The 7,646-nt window shown below is 45.6% G+C and overlaps 1 long non-coding RNA gene across 1 annotated transcript; it reads right to left on the bottom strand.

Moving 5' to 3' along the window:
• Window positions 1-1,298: 1,298 nt before the first annotated feature.
• LOC119876208 lies at window positions 1,299-5,686 on the bottom strand. Its single transcript, XR_005358617.1, has 3 exons — window positions 5,198-5,686; window positions 3,919-4,520; window positions 1,299-1,559 (listed from the first exon to the last, which is right to left on the bottom strand). It is a non-coding gene; the product is annotated as an uncharacterized LOC119876208 (long non-coding RNA).
• Window positions 5,687-7,646: the final 1,960 nt, after the last annotated feature.

Here is a 7,646-nt window from a genome sequence, read left to right as displayed (position 1 = left end):
CCTCACTATGGGTTGATAATGTTTCACTCCCTGGAATCCGGGGAGTTGTGGTTCTTGTTCCTGTGTATGGTGATTATGGTGATGTTTTGGGTCAGGGAGTGTCCCGAGAGGCAGGCATGACTGAGCAGCAATGGGGACGGTGCTTGATACTGAGCCCCCCCCCTCCCCCCCTTACTCATCCCTGTGACACTGAGCCATGACCCTGGCTTCCACCCTAACCAAGGCCAGACTGTGAGAACAGGTAGATCTTTGTCTGCAGAAGAATGGAGGTTCAAATGGGAACTGTGGACACTAGATGTGATAAGGGGGCAGCACAATCAAAGCCGTTGTCCACCATCTTTCTTTTCTATGGTAACATCTTTTCTATGGTACCATTTTCTATGGTAATGATCACTGTCGTGATCATATTCAGTATCCTTTCATCTAACACACCCACTTATCTTAGTTTGGGTTCCCCCAGAGCCTGAGACAAGGACTTCAATGAGAATAGCTTAATTACGGGAGTGATCTCAGGAAACAGAAGTAAGGGATCAAGGAAGGAGAAAGTCAACCCTAGAGTGTGTTACAGAGGTTGCTGCTATGGGCAACAACATCAGCACCTCCTGCAAAGCAAGCAGGACCCCCACATTTGTGCACCTAAGGCATGAAGGTCCTAAACATTTATCCGCCATGTCCACTCCCACTGGTTGAGAGTTGCTCCCAGCAGTCTTAACTCCACTGCCTTTCAAAGCTGCACATACCGGGGGTGCTCTGGAGCAGAAGGCAACCAGACGTATGGCATGTGCTTGAAGCAAGATAACTCTAGGCTCCTAAAGAACTGAAATGGGGCCTTGGGACTGTGACCAGAGGTGTCTGCTATATCAATCAAGCAAGACTAGGCCAGAGTGATGGTTCTCAAAGTGTGATTACCAGGACTGGCTGCTGGAAACTTATTAGAAATGCAAATTCTTGATCCTGAGTCAGAAATCCTGGGCACAGAGCCCAACAATATTTTACATGGCCCTTTCTAGTTGATCCCCAGTCCCACCCAGCCCCTAGAGGCAACTGCTATTCTGAATTTTTTCCACTACATATTGTTTTTGCCTGTTTTCAAATTTTAAAGAAGAATTATATGGTATGTCTTCTTTTGGGTAAAGCTTCTTGTACTCAGCATATGTCTTGAGGTTCTTGCATATTGTTGCATATCTCTATAGTTCATTCCTTTTTTTTTTTAAAGATTTTATTTATTTATTCATGACAGTCACAGAGAGAGAGAGAGAGGCAGAGACATAGGCAGAGGGAGAAGCAGGCTCCAAGCAGAGAGCCGGATGTGGGACTCGATCCCGGGTCTCCAGGATCGCGCCCTGGGCCAAAGGCAAGGGCCAAACCGCTGCGCCACCCAGGGATCCTAGTTCATTCCTTTTTATTGCCGAGTAGTCTCCCATGACATGCATGTATCACAGTTAGCTTGTTGTTTTTGTGGTCGAGGGACAGCAGAATAGTTTCCAATGTTTTGACTATTTTGCATAAAACTGTATCAAGCATTCTTGTGCAAGCTTTTTGGACTGGTAATGTAGTTCCTGCAGGGTAATGATAATTAATAATTAATTGATATGATAAATAATTAATAATTAATACCACATGAATGCTTTACCCTAACTCTCATGGTCATGGACTACCATGACCTGTGGAGGTCGCTCTAACCCAATGTTCTCTCAGACTTTAGCACAGTCTTCTTGCTCGCGGAAGCACCAGACAGCACATTAGCAGTATACCCAGAGGCCGTCTTAACCAGTGAAATCACCAACAAAAAGCACTAAATTGCGAAAAACATGGCACTACATAGATTGTGAAAATTAACACCGTTTACTATATGAGAGCTGAAACGAATGCAGCGCACTGCCTTGTTCGATCTCAGCTGGGAATATGTGTGCAGGTGATGCAAATTTTTTTGCAGCTCTGCGTGTATCAGGAGAGCATTGTTAGTATTATTCATTTGGGAGTCACACTACATTTTAACAAATTGGCGAATTCACAAATATGGAATCCGTGAATGGTGAAGTTCTATTGTATACAGAGCTTGGAACTCGGAGCAGGCAGTGGTTTCTAACCAAAGCACCAGTTATTTGGCACCTGCTCTATTGAGAGGTGGGTCCATGTCCTCTCTCCCGAATGCAGGAAGAGACCTCACTGTTATGAACTCAACTCATTTGTGCAGAAGTGACTGGTGTTTTCAAGGGGGAGGGTGAGAGCAGGGGAGGTGGTAGTTAGCAGGGAGGGTGGGTGCCTAAGCAGAGTAAGGAAGTGAAAAATTACCAAAATTGGGTTAGAGAGTTGGTCAGTGTCAATGTGATTAGATCATCTGTGTCAAAGTGGGGCTTTATCCTCCCACAGGGATTGAGAAGCAGGCAACCTACCCTTCCTGATGATTGTATTTCGAAGGAATGGCTTTCAGTCCTTGAGAAAGACACTCCTGGGTTGTAGGAGATAGACATACATCCTAAAGGGATGGAGAATGGATTTATAATAAGCTTTTAATAAATACTCTAAGAAAAGAGAATCAGGGGCCTCTCCTCAAGCGTTGGCTGGAACAAATGCTAAATTCTTTCCACATGCTAAGGTTTTCCAGACAGAAACTCAACTAGGGTGGGGTGGGTGGGGTGCGAGGTAGAGGTAGGGTGGGCTGTCCCAGGGACAAGGCCTACTGGAATCCATGCTAACTTTTGCTCAAGTCTCTTAGTGCAGTTTGGACGGAGTCATTCAGGCAAAGTTTTTGCAGTTCTCCACATCATGGGGCAGGGACAAATTATCCATCTGTGTGTCTGCATACTGAACCTCTGACCCACAGAATCCGTGGGCACAGTAAAGTGGCAGTTGCTCTTGCACCACTAAGGTTGGGGAAGCTTGGGATGCAGCAGTAGTAACTGGAACATTGCAGTTCATCTCCTCTGGCAGGAGTGGCCCCCAGCCCCCTGCCTCTGACCAGTGTAAACAAACAGCTGGAGAGAGTGCCTTGGGTGGATTGCTCATCCCATCCTTAGGGTCATGGACTGAAGACACTCAGCAATTGGCTGCTATGGGTTGAAACTGGACCAGTACCGCTGTTTTACTTGGCATCCTGCCCACAATTGGCTCTGGGATAGTGTAGGGTGAGGGGGTGAGGGGTGGAGGGGAGAAAGCCAGTCAGCTGCCATCGGGGCTTTATTAACTGCCATGAAAATTGGATTAGCATGTAAGAGCTTGGGTGGGGGAGGTTTGCAGTGAGAAACTGTGTAGCAGGGGAGGGACAGAGAGGGGTGTTCAGGGGGATTTTCATAGTGGCCAGATTGTAAGAAAATCGTCATGTTACAGATGATCAAATCTGACTTCAGAGAGCACTGGATCTGGCCTTAACCATTTCCACCAAAGAGCCCCAAGTGAGGGGAGAGACCCGGGGGCCTGACTGAAGTGGCACCCCACAATTGAGGACGTGCCCTTGGAGTTTCCTATTTTATTTTATTTATATATATTTTTAATTTATTTATTCATAGAGACACAGAGAAAGAGAGAGAGGCAGAGACACAGGCAGAGGGAGAAGCAGGCTCCATGTAGGGAGCCCGACGTGGGACTTGATCCCAGGTCTCCAGGATCACACTCCAGGCTGCAGGTGGCGCTAAACCGCTGTGCCACCGGGGCTGCCCCTCCTATTTTATTTTAAAGATTTATACTTCATACACTACAATTTGTTCTTTATTATTTTTTTTAAATCCTCTCTTCTCCCAATCTTGCATCAGATCAATAGTTCAGAAGCTGCATCATGATTTTCTATGGTTTGAACAGCCCTCAGGCACCTGGACTTAGTCCAATGGCCTTGCTGCACAAGTAGACCTGTCCACTTGACCATGTCGGGCATGGCATTAAGAACTGGGGAGAGAATGACGAATGAGAAGTGACTCTTACCATCAGGGAGCTGATCACACATTGGGAGACAGAGATGTAAGCGAATGATTGCCCAAGACTTGCCCAAAGTCCACAGCTTGGTGGTGGTGCGACAGAGACCGACATCCAGGTCTGCTCCCAGTAGGGTCTGTTTGCTTCCCAGCATACTGCCTCTCCTTCAAACGCTGGGAAGATCCCAGAAAGGGGATGAACATCAGACATTAGTAAAGTGGAAACGTTGGGCTCCTTAGTTTTCAGCCCCTGGATCCTGCATGAGAGGGTAGTTCACAGGACACCCGAATATGTTCCCAAATACCATTCCTGAAAGTTGCTTGAATGTCTCGAGTGCCTATAATTAGTTGTCGATTACTCGCTATGATGGTTAGTGTAGCTCTCTGTGTTGGTTCTGAATGGATTACCAGAATGATCTTTCACCTGTCAGTTGCTAGGAGAACTCCAGCTCCTTTACTTGGCATCAGCACATTTTTATTGAACACATACTATGTGCTAGACAGTGAGCTAAGTTCCAGGAACAGAAATAACAATATCTTCCTTCTCTTCAAAGGGCTGAGTCTGGAGGAGTGGCGTGTTGGTAAAAGAATTCTAAGCAGGTCCGTGGTAGCCTGGAATTAAGAATATAGTTGGTGGTAGTTTAAGAGTTAGTTTTCCCTGGATCTGTTCCTACCTGTCCTAAGTGAATTCCAGACCCTGCAAATTCCCGATAGTTTGGGAGCAACAGGAGAATGTCTGAGGTGGACTAATTCTCTTAATGATTTACCCCCACACCTCAGTGTTTTCCTGTCCTGCCCCAGCCTCCAGAGGCACCGTCACAGCTGGCATTTGGGCAGGAGACCCCTCCAGCTGGCTCATGCCTGCTTCCTTGGGAATCCCCTGATATGACCTTGGCCCCAAGCACCCTAGACCATCATTGCAGAGGCTGCAGGCACTATCACTGAGGACCCCTAGTCCTGGAAATAAGCCCACGAAGCTGGAGCTGGAGGTGTGCTAGGCTGTACCAGTGAAGGAGGGAGGCTGGGCTTGTCCAATGAAGGCACGGGCAATGCTTGGTTGGGGAATGAGCACAGAGGCAGGACCACTCTCTCATTAACCTCTGGTCTTGTTTTCTACTACTCCTGCCATGTCTGTCTGTGATCTTAAAAAAAATCATACCCTCATTTAGGGTTTATGGAAAAGGAACCTTTTTATTTATTTATTTATTTATTTTTGGGAAACTTTTTAGATAATGCCTTCTGTGTCCCCCCTTCCCCCACCACGTCTCTTTCCTTCATGCTACTCTTACCTCTTTCCCATAGAAGCAAGAGGCCTCAGGGTTGGTAGTATTGAGATACCCTTTTGGAACTGTTGTGATGCCCTTGTCAAGAGCTCTTCCCAGTGCAGGAGGGAATGGTCAACATTTAATGGCCATGGATGCTTTTAATGGGTTAATGGGTTGAGTGATCCATCTCTCTCTCTCTTTCTCTCTCTCTCTCTCTCTCTCTTTCTTCCTCTCTCTCCCTGACTTCCATCCTTCTTGAGCCTGAAACATGCAGATGTAGAGAAGAATAGGAAAACTCATTTCCCTCTGCATCCAAAGTATGCTGTCCAGGCCAGCCTTACCTTTAGTAAAGCTGCTGTTTCGATCTGGCTGATTATGTCTATTCTGTTTGTGTAGGACCCTCAGCTGGAGGAGGAGGATTTTTCCAAATCCCCAATATGCCATTTTTCAATTTTACTTGCATTTGGTTTATTACCCGTGGCTCTAGGGTCAAACGCCTGAGCCCCCAGGGGCTGATTTGAGCCTCTTTTGGATCTATGCTCGCTACCCTTTGTCCCCTCCAACATTAAGATGCTTTTTCAAGCAGGTGTGCTTTGAATCCTGATAAAAATGTTTTCCTCTTCAGAGGTTTCCTGACCCACCTCATCAGTCCTTTTGTGAATTCTGAATTTTAGGGTGAGCTCGGTTTTACTTAACCCAGAAATGCTACTGCTCACTCCAGGGTGATAATTGTTCGAGTACAGTTTTTCAACTTCAAACCTTTGACATTCTGAACCAGATACTTCTTTGTTGGGGGAGGGGCTGTCATGTAGTATGTTTAGCAGCATCCTTGGCCCTACTCACTAAATCCCTATAGCACTCCCTCCCCTCCTTCCCACCTTACAAGTTGTGAAAACCAAAAATGTTTCCAGATATCGTCAAGTGTTTCCTGGGGACAAAAAAATCATTCCTGATTAAGGACTGTTGTTCTAGAGAAAAACAGACAAGGTGAAGGAAGAGCAGAAAAGTGTCTCAGTCTTTCTGGCAGGGTTAGTGTAGGCTTCTCAGGGGGAAACAGCATTTGAGCTGAATTTTGTGGGATAAGAATTTCCTAGTCATCACAGAAAGAAAAGTTTTTTTTTTTAAGATTTTATTTATTTACTCATGAGAGAGAGAGAGAGAGAGAGAGAGAGGCAGAGACACAGGCAGAGGGAGAAGGAGGCTCCACACAGAGAGCCCGACGCGGGACTCGATCTGCGGGCTCCAGGATCACACCCTGGACCGAAGGCAGTGCTAAACCGCTGAGCCACCCGGGCTGCCCAAAAGAAGAGTTTTTAAGATACAAATAAGGAGGTATTCATGGCTCTCTGTGATGTCTTCTTGACCAAAAAATGATTCCTACCATTCCTATGCCTTCAAACATTCTAGGGATAGCCCACAGATGCCTGGCTTTTGCCAGCCTCATTTTTACTCATTCCACCTGAGTCAATTCCATTACCGTATGTCCAAATTCTACCTTCGCTGGTCACATTTGCTATGCTCTATACCATTTTGGAAAAAGGATTGGATTTCTAGAGCAAGATCCTCTAGATGTGGGTTACTTTCTCTTAAACATTATGCCTACATGTTGGATAGATTGAGAGAATAGGTTGTGCTGTGAGCTGCAAGTCTGAATACACTAAACCTGGTATCGAGGAGAATTTGACCTCACTTCAGATAATTATATGGTAGATTGTGTCCGTTGTGTAATCATTCACTAGAAGAGACCTACGTTGCCCCTCATCTGGGATGTGATTCATCTGGTGGGATAATGCTCTAGGAGGGGAATAGGAGGGAATCTGCACACAGTGTAGGAGGAAGAAATTGGTATCCTCCTCCTCCAGTTGCTAAATTCCAGGGTAACCCTGGTGGGTGGTGGAAGTCTCACAGCAGGAATAAATGAATCACATGGGAACACCAATGAGTTCAGCCATTTATTAATGCCATGCAATGGCAGGCTATGAATACAATCTGGTTTTAAATACTGAGGTACCCACCAAGGTACCCCTTAAGGAGGCTTGGCTTTGCAAAGCAGTGCTGCACAGAGATGCAGGGATAGCAAATAGGTTGGGCCATATACATCATACAACCACTTTGGAGGACAATAATAGGTAGAACTATGTTTTTTTTTAAATGACATAACTTAAAATAATAATTAATACGAATAATAATATTTGAATTAGCAATGCAACAAAACAGGAGTAGCATCCAAAATGTTGGCTAAGTTACAGCACCAGGCAGTTCATATCATGTGGTCTCTCCCCTGAAAGTGAATCGCTGTGTACTGAGCACCAGATACACTGTTCCAGGATTTCATCTTAAAGTTAGAGGAAGAAGAGCTAAGACCTGCAATCTCTGGGGTGGTAATGTGTAGCTTTTAGAGTCTGAAGAATTTTAGCCAACTGATTGGGAAATTATGATACAATACAAATCTCTCAAATTGGTTTCAGAAACT

The sequence above is a fragment of the Canis lupus genome, chromosome 4 (assembly GCF_011100685.1).
Source record: "Canis lupus familiaris isolate Mischka breed German Shepherd chromosome 4, alternate assembly UU_Cfam_GSD_1.0, whole genome shotgun sequence".
Classification (NCBI taxonomy): domain Eukaryota; kingdom Metazoa; phylum Chordata; class Mammalia; order Carnivora; family Canidae; genus Canis; species Canis lupus.
The sequence above is the reverse complement of the archived record's forward strand: the minus strand, read 5'-3'. Positions and strand labels throughout refer to the sequence as shown.